Source organism: Protopterus annectens, chromosome 3.part1 (assembly GCF_019279795.1).
Source record: "Protopterus annectens isolate FY-2018-M chromosome 3.part1, PAN1.0, whole genome shotgun sequence".
Lineage (NCBI taxonomy): Eukaryota > Metazoa > Chordata > Ceratodontiformes > Protopteridae > Protopterus > Protopterus annectens.
The window spans coordinates 351,190,987-351,204,421 of record NC_056732.1 but is presented as its reverse complement, the minus strand read 5'-3'; the positions used below and the strand labels follow the sequence as shown (position 1 = coordinate 351,204,421).

The window sequence follows — 13,435 nt, the reverse complement described above, 5'->3', positions numbered from 1 at the left end:
TTACCTCTACAATCCCTTCCAGACATCTCACCCGGTCAAAGGGATTTGGCAAAACAGGAGGTTTCAAAACTCCTAGAAAAAGAGCCGTCCAGACAGTGCCGGCAGACCAAGTAGGATCCGCGTCTACTCAAGATTCTTTTGGTCCCCAAAAGGACGGAGAGTGGAGACCAATATTAGACCTCAGCAATCTGAACAGATTTGTCAAAAGGCAAGATTCTGGATGGTCACGCTTCAGTCCATTCTGCCCTTTCTGGGCAAGGACAACTGGATGTGCTCGATAGACCTTCAGGATGCGTACTATCACATAAAGATTCACAGGCGCTCCAGGAGGTTTCTCTGCTTCGCCAGGGACCAGTCATTACCAATTCAGAGCCCTGCCCTTTGGCCTCACTTCAGCCCCCAGTGTGTTTACCAAATGCATGGCAGTGGTCACAGCTCACCTGAGACGTCTAGGATTCCAGGTGTTTCCTTATTTAGACGACTGGCTCCTCTCCGCCACCACCAAGTGTCAGCTTCTTCAGTCCAGAGACTACACCTTCAGCTTTGCAAGAATCTGGGAATTTCAGTAAATTTCAAAATCTTCTGCTGCCTTGCCAATCTATCACCTTTATAGGCGCAGAGTTAAATACGTCAAAATGTTAGCCAGACTAACAGATCAAAGAATTCTGGACATCCAAAATTTGTTCGCTTCTGTTACAAAGCAAAAGATCAAAGCCAGGTTTGTCCTGAAAGTTCTAGGTCTAATGGCTGCGCCATTGTTCTTCTACCACTGGCTCGCTTTCACATGCGCCTCCTGCAGTGGATGCTTTTCACGCAGTGGTCGACACAATCTTCCGATGAGACATGAGATCTTAGTGACACAGTCGTGCAGGGCTCATCTGGGCTGGTGGATATCTTCCCCTCTTCTTCATCAGGGCCGACCCTTTGTTCCCTCCTCCAGTTGCCACAATCACCACGGATGCCTCTGATCGGGTGGGGGGCATTATCAGGGCAGGATGGTCCACGGACGTGGCAACCCATAGAATACCATCTGCACATAAATGTCCTGGAGATGAGAGCAGTGCTTTTAACGCTGCAAGCCCTCGACGACTTTCTTCCCACGGGACTATTGCAGTACAGACGGACAACATGTCCGTGGTCTGGTACATCAACAAGCAGGGCGGAACCAGGTCCTATCCCTTATGTCGAGAAGCTCTCAGACTTTGGCAATGGGCGATCTCTTCTCAGTGGTTTCTGATAGCAACGCACATCCCGCAGGTCCAACCTATTGGCGGACAGGCTAAGCAGATCTATTCTGATGCCTCACGAGTGGTCTCTCAATCAATCTGTAGTGGATCAGATTTTTCTGAAGTGGGGCACTCCTTGTTGCGATCTTTTCGCTACCCCTCAAAACAACAAGTGCCCAGACTATTTCACTCTATTTCCCCTTCCAGGCCAACCCCTGAGAGACTCTCTAACCCAGGATTGGCCTCGGGACTTCTTTATGCTTTTCCTCCCTTTCCATTGATTCCACAAGTCATTCAGAAAGCCACCATTTTGAGAGCCAAATTGATCCTCATTGCTCCTTTTTGGCCTCGACAAATTTGGTTTCCGTCTCTGCATCGTCACCTTCTGGTGCAGCCCTGGCATCTGGACCCAGTTCCGGATCTTTTGATCCACCAGTCGGGTCAGCAGCACCGGGCCATTCATTCTCTCAACCTCACTGCTTGGTTGCTCCACTTCCTTCCCTAGCCAGGCTACCAATGATTTCTGACTCAGTCAGAGACATTATAGTGTCTTCTTTGAAGTCGTCCACTAGGGCTATTTATGCTAGCAAGTGGCGACGATTTTTTTGGGCAAACCCAGAAATATTGACCCTTTTACTGCTCCTGCACATTCTGTTTTAGATTTCCTAGCGGAGGTTTTTCATTCGGGATCCTCGTCATCTACAGTCAAAGTACAACTGGCTGCTATTTCCAAGTATCATGTTGGCTTGCATGACAATAACATCATGTCTCATAGATTATGCAAGGCCTTTTTGAGAGGAGTTTTTCTCCTAAAGCCACCTATAAAGCATCCTCCTCCGCAATGGGATCTAAACTTAATGTTGGCATCCTTGATGCTACCTCCCTTCGAACCGTCTGCTTCATGTTCTTTGAAGTTATTGACGTGGAAGACTATATTTTTACTGGCTGACACTTCTGCAAGAAGGGTTTCAGATTCAAGCTCACTGTATTCGCTCACCTTATTTGGTTTTTCATAAGGACAGGGTATCGTTAAGAACTAACCCTTCTTTTCTCCCCAAGGTTGTATCTCAAACCAATATTAACCAATCTATAGATCTACCAGTCTTTTTCCCTAACTATTCCGACAGAGCTGAACAGAAATTGCATTTTTTGGATGTCCATCGTCAGCTCGGGTACTACTTGCATAGGACTAAACATATTAGAAAATCGGACCAATTGTTTGTCTCTTATGCAGAAAACAGGTTAGGTCTTCCAGTTTCTAAAGTGACCTTATCCAGATGGTTGACTTCCACCATTTCCTATGTGTACTCTTTCAGAGGCAAACCACTATCTTCTAAGCCAAAAGCACACTCCACCAGGAGTCTATCCACTTCTGCAGCTTTTCAGGATAGACTTCCCATTGATACCATTTGTGCAGCAGCTACTTGGGCCACCTCATACCTTTGTTTCTCATTACAAGTTGGATTTGGCCTCCAGAGATAGGGCCAGTTTTGGTTCCACAGTTCTCAAGAGTCTGTTCCGTTGAGCCACCCGGGATTCAGGTGCTAGGGGCGGTCCCATCCAGCAAGAATGAAGCGAGATTGACAACTTAACATTTGAAGTTATGTACCTACCATAACGTTCCATGTTAGTTGTCTCCTCTCTTCTTTCTTCCCCTCCCTCCTTCCCCTGGCCTGGACAGATCTTGAAGAGTTCCTAATAGTTTGTTTCCTCTGGATCTTTGTTATGAGGACTTCTTTTAGGAAACTTTGTTCCTAATTTGGTTAGGATAACCTTTAGCAGGGTAAGTTAGCTGCCAAACGAGATCTGAGGTAGTTCCGCCTTGCATCATGGGATATAGGGTTGCCTCGAGCTGGTAAAAGGAGTTCTCGAGCTAAAGCAAGTGCGGAGCCGAGGATCGGCTCCGAACCCATCCAGCAAGAAAGAAGGCGAGAGAAGACAACTAACATGGAACGTTATGGTAGGTACATAACTTCTAATTTTTTTCTGATTAACGGGATTTGCCCTTATCTACTTATGAGGATTCTGATGCAGAGGATTCCATTCCCTCTGCTTCCCCTCCAGAAGATTTTTCTTTTGGTGAAACCTTGCACACTCTTAGGAAGCATTTCCACTGGGAAAGCCAGGATTACTCTGACTCCAAAAAGAGGCTTAGGGAATTCTTACTCCTCCCTCAACACAGGCCTTTAGCTATCCCTCCTGTTGTGGACATTGTAGATGATGCCTTCTTGGAATCCAGCCTGGCCCCAGACACTTTACCTCCAGCTCCCAGAAAACCTGACTGGTATTACAGAGTACCTGACGCTCACAAGTTCCTTTTTAAGAATCCTACTGCGACCCACAGACTATTTCCCAAGGACCTAAAGGAATTAAGGCTACTACTGCCAAAAACCCTACCCCCTCTGATAGAGATTCCAGGGCCTTGAACCGATGGGGTAAGAAGGTGTACACTTTTGCTGCTTTGGCCATTAGGGCCTTAAACTGCCAGTTTCATATGTTAAAGTATCAGCAGTGTATTATGGGACTACTTAAACAGAAAATTATATTGATATCTGACTGTGCGGAACATAAAGAATTACAGGATTTAATGCATTCTGCTGAACAATTTGGGAAACTTACTTTGCAATGTGGTTTTGATTCTTTAGAAGCATCTTGCAGGGTTGCTGTCACTGGGTCTGTACTTGAAGGCATGCTTGGCTTAAGGAGCAAACCTTGCCAGATCATGTTAAAGCTAAATTACCGGATGCTCCCTTAAACCAAGACCGCCTGTTTGGCAACAAAGCAGAAGAAGTCCTTAAAAAGATGGAGGAAAAAGCTAAATCTGTGCAAACTGTTAAAGATTTCCTACAAGTACAGCCTCCCAGATTTAGTAGGCATTGGCCTTCTAAGAATTGGTCCTTTCCAGTCTCTTCCAGGCCTTCTTAGTCCAAACCCAGGAACAGCAGACCACCTAGGCTAAAGTCTCAAGGCAGTCATAGGCCTAAGCAGTGGGGGGCTCCTACTTCCAAAGCTGGAAGTAGTAAGACACCCCCCTATGGAAAAATGTCACAGTGACTTAACTTTAAACCTTCCAAGCCCTGCTCTACTGCCTGCTCCCTTAGGGGGAAAGATTGCCCTGCATGCAAAAAACTGGGAACTCATTACCCAGGACAAAAGGGTTTTAAATGTAGTCTGCCAAGGATACAGATTCCACTTCCACATCTTACCAACCCCCAAGCAGTTGGCCGGACCTACCCCCAAATCAGTGGGCAGAGGCTCAACAGCAGGATGTTCGTGTTTTACTGTTGCAGTCATTACAATTGGATTTTCCTGCTGGCAGGCTACCCTCAGTCGGCCTGAATTACAAAGTCTAGGTCCGGCGTCGGTTGCTGTCGCCTCTTCCCTGACATCAGTGTGCCAGGGGTATAATAGATGCAGTCAACGCCATTTTCTTCAGCCTTTCTTGCCTTGCGGTGCCCGAAGCAAAAGCAGTTCGCAAGTGCCGGTCGGCCGACTCCTGAGATTTTCAAAATCGAATTTCAGATCCGAAGTCTTCATTAAAGCTAAGTACCCCGTTGGGGAAACCCTTTTCTTGCTCCAGACCGATGTCAGAAAAAGTTAACAATTGTATTTCTTGTGGGAAGCAATTACCTCATAAGGATTTTCATTCTTACTGTATTCCTTGCCTAGGCCCTGAACACGACGTTGCTAGCTGTCTGTTTTGTGCTAGATTTAACCAACGCACTATTAAGCGTCTGTACGATTTTGCCTTTCATTACTTTGGCCGAAGGTTCAATTATATAATGCCGTCGGAACAGCCAATGACCGGAGTTTATAAAAAGCGCAAGGAAAAGGACAAGCATCCGAGGCCCAAAACTGACGACGAGGCTTCTGCTAGGCCTGTCGCCGGTTCGCCGGTTCTCAGTGAGGCGCTTTCGCAGTCCCTGACGCCCATTACCTCAGAGCCACAGGCCGTGTCCGACTCCCACGTGGAGCCAACTAGGCCGCTGGAAACTCGAGGTATTGGACACTTGGAAACTATTCCCTCCGATGGGTCCGGAGCCGCTGAGTAGGCATCGGCTTCTGAGGGTGTTTTCAGACCTACACAGTTATATGTAAAGCTAACCTCAGCTTCACAGGCTAAGACTAAAGCAGCTCTAAAGACAGAGAAACAAGTACAGCATTTTCCTGGACAGACTTCCATACCTAAAAAACAGATGCTTAAAATGGCCGAAGACCTAATTACTTTGATCAGGGGTTCCCATCCCCCTCCTGATAAGAGGCCTAGGCAAGAGATAGAATATGAATCTTCAGATCAGGTTTCCATTTCCTCTGATTCCTCTTCTGAACATTAATATTCCCTTCCTCCCTATGAGGATTCTGATGCTGAAGAATCCATCTCTTCAGCCTCGCTTCCTGAGGATTATTCTTTTGGGGGGGACCTTGCATACTATGAGGGAGCATTTCCATTGGGAGAGCCAAGATTATTCTGAATCCAAAAAAGGCTCAGAGACTTCCTTTTATTACCCCAGCACAGACCCCTTGCTATTCCTCCTGTTTTAGACATTGTAGATGATGTTTTCACAGAGTCCGGTCTATCTCCTGACTCTTTACCACCAGCTCCTGTAAAGCCAGACAGATACTACAGGGTTCCGGATTCACATAAATTTATTTACAAAAACCCTGCTGCTGACCCAGAAACAATTTCTCAGGGTCCCAAGGGGGTAAAAGCTTCCACTGCGAAAAACCCTATTCCCTCTGATAGGGATTCAAGGGCCCTGGACAGATGGGGAAAAAAGATTATTACTTTTGCTACCTTGGCTGTAAGAGCTTTAAATTGTCAATTCCATATGCTTAAATATCAGCAATATCTTATGTCACTGCTTAAACAGAAAATGTTGACAAATTCAGAATGTGCAGAAAACAAAGAAATGCAGGATTTATTGCATGCAGCAGAATAAGTGGGAAAGCATACTTTGCAATGTGGTTTTGATTCTCTAGAGGCCTCTTGCAGGGCCGCAGTTACAGGTTCTGTCATTAGAAGGCATGCTTGGTTAAAAGAGCAGAATCTGCCTGATAATGTTAAAGCAAAACTATTAGATGCTCCATTACAACATGATACATTGTTTGGTGTTAAAGCAGAAGAAGTGTTGAAGAAAATGGAGGACAAAGCTAAATCTATGCAAACAGTGAAGGATTTCTTACAGGTACAGCCTCCCAGATTTAGCAGGAACTAGCCTACAAAGAATTGGTCCTTTCCAGTGTCAGACATGCCACAAAGAGGCAGATGCAAATGCCCCAGAGACAGATCACAGCCCTAAGACTCATACAGGCCTAAGCAATGGGGTGCTTCTACCTCCAAAAGTGGAGAGGAAAAAACACAGCCATACAGGAAACAGTCTCAATGACTTTCCCCTACCAACACCAAGCACTTATCTTCTGGCTGCTCCTTTGGGGGGAAAACTAGCACTTTTCTCACAAAACTGGCACAGGATCACCCAGGACAAATGGGTCTTGAATATTGTATCTCAAGGCTACAGGTTCTACTTTCACACCCTGCCAAGGCCAAACGGTATGCCAAACCTGCCACGCAATCAATGGGCAGAGGCACAAAAACAAGTTTTATCCCTCATGGACATGAAAGCCATTCAACAAGTACCACAGCAAGAGCAGGGAATAGGATTTACTTCAAGGCTATTCTTTGTACCCAGAAAGGACAAAGCCTGGAGACCAATACTGGACCTGTCTATCCTAAACACATTCCTGGATATTCCAAAATTCAAAATGTTAACTCTGCAGCAACTTCTGCCCATGCTGGGCAAGAAGGCTTGGCTTGTGACTTTAGACCTAAAAGAGGCATACCTGCATGTCCCAATCAGACAATCATGCAGAAGATACCTCAGATTTATGGCTGGCTCAATGCGCTACCAATTCTCTGCACTGCCCTTTGGCTTATCTACTGCGCCCAGGGTCTTCACAAAAGTGCCTGGCACCAGTGATTGCTTTTTGCAGACAAAGAGGAATACAAATATATCCATACTTGGACGACTGCCTTATTCAAGCAGAGAACAAGGACACTCTACTACAGCACCTGGCGTTTGTAAAAAGGTTACTAACATGCCTAGGGTACACAGTAAACGAAAATAAATCAAAACTCGTACCCTCTCAAGAGATAATATTCCTGGGGGCAAGCTTAAATACAACTGCCCAGATGGCTTATCTCACGCCAGACAGACAAAGACAACTGACTACTTATTTCAAAATGTTGGCAACAAAGTCCCAGTTATCTGCAAGAAAAATTCTGCAGGCTTTGGGCTTCATGGCATCCTGCATTCTACTAATTCCATATGCAAGACTGCATATGAGGAAACTTCAATGGTATCTGAAGTGTTTGGACTCAACATTGCAACAGCCTGGAAACAATAATTACCCTCATTCCCTGCCTGCAACAGGAGTTTTGATGGTGGGCAAAAGCCTCTCACCTCAGCACGGGACAGCCATTCACCATACCCACAGCCAGGCAGACATTGACAACAGATGCATCAGATTATGCCTGGGGGGTCTATATGGCAGGAATATGTATTCAGGGCACATGGTCCACAACTCAAATGCATCTACATATCAAGCAAAAAGAGATGCTAGCTGTACAGAATGCCCTGACAGCTTTCAAGGATCTGCTTCATCCAGGACAACTACTGATAGATGGACAATACTACAGTCATGTGGTACATAAACAAGCAGGGGGGCACACATTCCTACCCCCTCTGCAGACTAGCCATGAACTTGTGGGACACAGCATTGACTTATCAAGTACATCTGCAAGCACAATTCCTGCCAGGAAGGATAAATACTCTGGCAGACGAACTAAGCAGAAACCTAATGGATCCCCACGAGTGGAAATTGGATCCACAAGTATTCAGCATGATAACAAAGAACTGGGGATGTCCAGATATAGACTATTTGCCTCCCCTCACAACTACCAACTACAGAAATTCTGCACAAGGACTTATCACAAGCAAGCATGGAAAGTGGATGCTCTATCTTTCAGATGGAACTTTCCTCCTCTGCCTCTCCTTCCCAAGGTACTCCTCAAGGTCAGACTAGAAAAGCCAAAAATGATACTGATTGCCACAGACTGGCCCCGCCAGCACTGGTAGCCAATCCTAAAGAGCTTATCTCAAAGTCCAGCTTGGACATTACCTCAAAATCCTCACTTACTGACCCAACAAGACAGTCAGATACTGCACAGCCAACTCAGGACCTTAAACCTGGCAGCATGGCGGATACTGTAGCCATTCAAGACGCACCTCTCTCAAAAGCAGTGATGGATGTTATTTTGGAGGCCAGGAGGCCTAGCACCAGAAAATCTTTTGTGCAGAAAAATGGAAGAGATTCTGTGCCTGGAATCAGGCACAAGACATTGACACGATTGTTCCAAACATTCCTCAGATTTTGCAATACTTAACTGAGATGCTGGATAAAGGCCTTTCCTTCTCATCAATTAAAATTCATGCTTCTGCCATTTCAGCTCATTACAATACAAATCCACATATTTTTTTCGCATCCATTGCTAAAGCAGTATCTCAGAGGGGCCAAAAACAAAAGACCTCCAAGGAGAGCCCCAGTATCTGCATGGGACCTCAACTATGTCTTGGAAAAACTCACACTGCCTCCATTTGAGCCAGCCTCTGCAGCTGATATAAAGTTTTTATCTTGGAAAACAGCTCTGCTCCTAGCAATAACCTCTGCTAGATGAGTTTCAGAGTTACAGGCACTCATGGCTGTGGAACCTTTTATTATTTTCCATCATGACAGGGTTTCTCTGAGAACAAACCCCACTTTTATGCCTAAGGTAGTGTCCAGTGTGGCCCTTAACCAAACAATTAATTTGCCTACCTTTTACCCAAACCCACAGAATAAGGGTGAGAGACTTCTGCATTCTTTGGACATTCACAGACAGCTTCGCTTCTACTTGGAAAGAACCAAAGCTTTCAGAAAGACTGAACAGCTTCTAGTGTCATATCCTACAGGATCACAAGGAAAGCCCATCTCAAAACAGACTATTTCAAAGTGGATAGGCCACTGCATTCATTTCTGCTATTCTCAGCATGGCAAATTAGTGCCTAAGAGCATTAGGCCACATTCAACCAGAGCAGCAGCCACTTCAGCAGCCTTCCTGAGAGGAGTACCAACCAAAGACATCTTAGAGGCTGCAACTTGGAGTTCAGTGCATATATTTACAAAGCACTACCACTTGCCTCTCTACTCAAAATCCAGGGCAGGCTTTGCCACTGCAGTTCTACAGGGCCTGATAGCCTCTCCTAACCCTATTTAGCACCAGCCTCCCAACCTTAGCTTTGGGATTCTACCCAATTGTAATGGCTGCAACAGTGAAACACGATGAACATAGTACAGTTGTGTACCTACCATAAATGTAGATGTTCGAGTGTATTTACTGTTGCAGTCCAGGTTACCCTCCCACCATCCCCCTTTTTCTTTGCTGGGACCTATTTCTGCTTCTCTATTCTATACAACCTATGTGGTGTACTTGCTTATAGATGAAGGAAAAGTTGTTTTTTTTTCTGTATGTATGCTTATTGGCATAATTTAGCCTACCTATTTAGGGGCACCTGACATCTGGGGCAAGAAAAACTGAAGAAAATGGCATCGGCTGCATCTATTATACCCCTGGTGCACTGACGTCAGGGAAGAGGCGACAGCAACCGACGCCGGACCTAGAATTTGGAATTCGGGCCGACTGAGGGTAGCCTGCCAGCAGGATAACCCAATTGTAATGACTGCAACGGTGAATACACTCGAACATCTACATTTATGGTAGGTACACAACTGTACTTTCTCTCTCTTCTAAGTGTCAGGGCTATTCAGCCTGTCCCAGCAGAAGAAAGGGGGACAAGGTTTTTACTCAAGACTCTTCCTGGTACCCAGAAAAGACAGCTCCTGGCATCCTATCCTGGACCTCTCTATTCTAAACAGCTTTTTGGTAATCCCAAAGTTCAAAATGCTAACACTTCAACAGCTGCTTCCTATGTTAGGCAAAGATGCCTTAAGGAAGCTTACATGTACATTCCAATAAGAGAATCTTGCAGGAAATACCTACGCTTCAGAGCAGGCTCCATGCACTATCAGTTCTCTGCACTTCCCTTTGGCTTATTTACTGCGCCCAGGGTATTCACAAAGTGTCTAGCTCCAGCCATTGCATTTTGCAGGCAGAGAAACATTCAAATATACCCATACCTGGACGATTGTCTAATTCAGGCAGAAAGCCAGGACATGCTATTAAAACATCTGGCATTTGTAAAGAAGCTTCTAACCTCACTGGGGTACACCATAAACGAAAATAAATCTTATCTGGTACCCTGCCAACAAATTGTATTCGTGGGAGCAAGCTTGAACACAACTTCCGAGATGGCTTACCTCACGCCAGAGAAACAAGTTTATTTAACAACTTACTTCAGACTACTGGCCACAAAGACCCAGCTATCTGCAAGGAAAATCCTGCAAGCCATGGGGTTCATGGCCTCTTGCATTCTACTAATTCCATATGAGGAAATTACAGTGGTATCTAAAAAGCCTATGGTGTCATCATTCTCAGGACCTGGAGACACTGATTTATATCATTCCTTGTATAAAGACAGTTCCTTTGGTGGGCAGAGGCATGCCACCTCAACAAGGGGCTCCCTTTCAATCTACTCCCTGCCACCCAAACCCTGACTACAGACGCATCAGACTATGCATGAGCGGCTCACATGGCAAGGCGGTGCATTCAGGGCAAATGGAACCCGAATCAGATGCACCTGCATATCAACAAAAAAAATGTTAGCTGTACAGAATTCCCTGACAGCCTTCAAAGACTATATCCTTCCAGGACAATTACTGGTAAAGACAGACAACACCACAGTTATGTGGTACATAAACAAGCAGGGGGAACCCACTCGTACCCCCTCTGCAGACTAGACATGGCTCTGTGGAACACAGCCCTAAGCTACCAAGTGCACCTACAAGCTCAATTCCTGCCAGGCAAGCTAAATTTTCTGGCAGATGACCTAAGCAGAAATCTCATGGACCCACATGAATGGAAACTGGAACCAAAGATATTCAACCTCTTGAGGAAAAATTGGGGGACCCCAGAGATAGACCTGTTTGCCTCCCCTCAGAACTACCAGTTGGACAAATTCTGCACAAGGACTTCCCACATTCAAGCTTGGGAAGTGGATGCCATGTCCTTTACTTGGGAAAGCCTCTCAATTTATGCCTTCCCCCTCTGCCTCTCCTCTTGAAGGTCCTGCTAAAAATCAAACAGGACAAATCAAGGACAGTACTGATTGCACCAGACTGGCCTCGCCAGCACTGGTACCCTCTCTTGCGCAGTATGATACTGCTGGAACCATGACACCTACCTCTGACACCTTCCCTGCTGCCCTAGCAGGCGGGCCAGATTCTGCACCCTCCGCTCCAAACTCTGAACCTGGCAGAACCTGGCAGCCTGGCTAATTCCTTTGAGCTCTCCAATAGGATCCCTCAGTAAGCAGGTGCTAGATGTCATACTGGAAGCTAGGAGACCTAGTACTAGAAAATCCTATGCTGAAAAGTTGAAAAGATACTGTTCCTGAAGCCAGGCTCAGGGGATGGGTACTACGGTGCCCAGTTTACCTCATATCCGTCCGTACTTAACAGAAATGCTTCACAAGGGCCTATCCCTTTCGTCTATCAAAATTCATGCCTCTGCCATTTCAGCACGTTATAATACTGAACCCACCCACTGTTAAAGCAATTCCTCAGAGGGGCTAAAAATTTAAGACACCCCCCCCCCTCCTCCAGGCGAGCCCCTACTCCAGCCTGGGATCTTAACTTTGTATTGGAAAAGCTCACTCTCCCTCCATTTGAACCAGCTGCAACTGCTGAGTTGAAATTTCTTTCTTGGAAAACAGCCTTTCTTCTAGTTATCACCTCAGCTAGAAGAATGTCTGAATTACAGGCTCTTATGGCAGTGGAGCCCTTCATTATCTTCCATGCGGACAGGGTCTCTCTCAGGACCAATCCTTCCTTTATGCCCAAGGTGGTGTCTAGTGTGGCCCTAAATCAGTCCATTCATTTGCCTACTTTTTTCCCGAATCCACAAAACAAAGGAGAGTGAATACTGCACTCTTTGGACATGCACAGACAACTAAGATTTTATTTGGACAGGACTAAGCCTCTCAGAAAATCTGAACAGCTGCTAGTTGGCTTTGCTGCAGGGGCAGAGGGGAAGGCCATTTCAAAGCAAACAATTTCTAAATGGATAGCTCATTGCATTAATTTCTGCTGTAAGCACCGTGGAAAACGTACACCACAAGGGATTAGATCTCACTCCACCAGGGCTGCATCTACCTCTACAGCCTTTCTCAGAGGAGTCCCTACCAACCAGGGACATCCTAGAAGCTGCTACCTGAAGTTCTGTACATACCTTCACCAAGCATTACCACATGCCTATTTTCTTCTAAATCCAGAGCTGGTTTTGCCACTGCAGTTTTGCAGGGCTTAATAGCTGGTCCTAATGCTCTCTAACTTTCTCCTCCCTTCCTTAGCTTTGGGAATCAACCCAAATGTAATGACCGCAACAATGAAACATGAAGAACATAGTACGGTTGTGTACACTTACCATAAATGTAGATGTTCGAGTGTATTCACTGTTGCAATCCTGGTTACCCTCCCTCCAGCCCCCTTTCTTCTCTTGGCTCTACCTTTCCTTATTGTTTGGTGTATTTGAGCTTTCTGGTATTTGCTTTCTATTGGAGGTGTAACATAACATATTATTGCTTCCCATTATGGGGGCACCGGACATCTGGGGCAAAACAAAATGATGTAATAGCGTCTGCTGCATGTTTTATACCCCTGATGTCATGGAAGAGGAGACCACATCCGACGCAGGGATCCAAGACTCTGGTATTCAAGCTGGCTGAGGGCTACCTGCAAGCAGATAACCCAAATGTAATGACTGCAACAGTGAATACACTCTTTAACATCTACATTTATGGTAAGTGTACACAACTGTACTTTCTTATGCATCTTTATGCATGCAAATGCTTCTTTGCAAAAGGAAACATTCATTTTACAGCCTTTAGAAAATTAAGCATTTCAAAGATATCTTCCAAATGCAGAAGACTAAAAATACGGAGCAGTTTTTACAGCATTAATATTGGTGGCCAAGCTTGAGGTGTTGACATCATTCT

At 45.5% G+C, this 13,435-nt stretch overlaps 1 protein-coding gene across 1 annotated transcript in view; it reads left to right on the top strand.

Annotated features, from left to right (window-relative positions):
- TAX1BP1 (Tax1 binding protein 1) overlaps positions 1-13,435 on the top strand; it is a 1,493,491-nt gene that overhangs the window by 204,678 nt on the left and 1,275,378 nt on the right. The window lies entirely within an intron of this gene.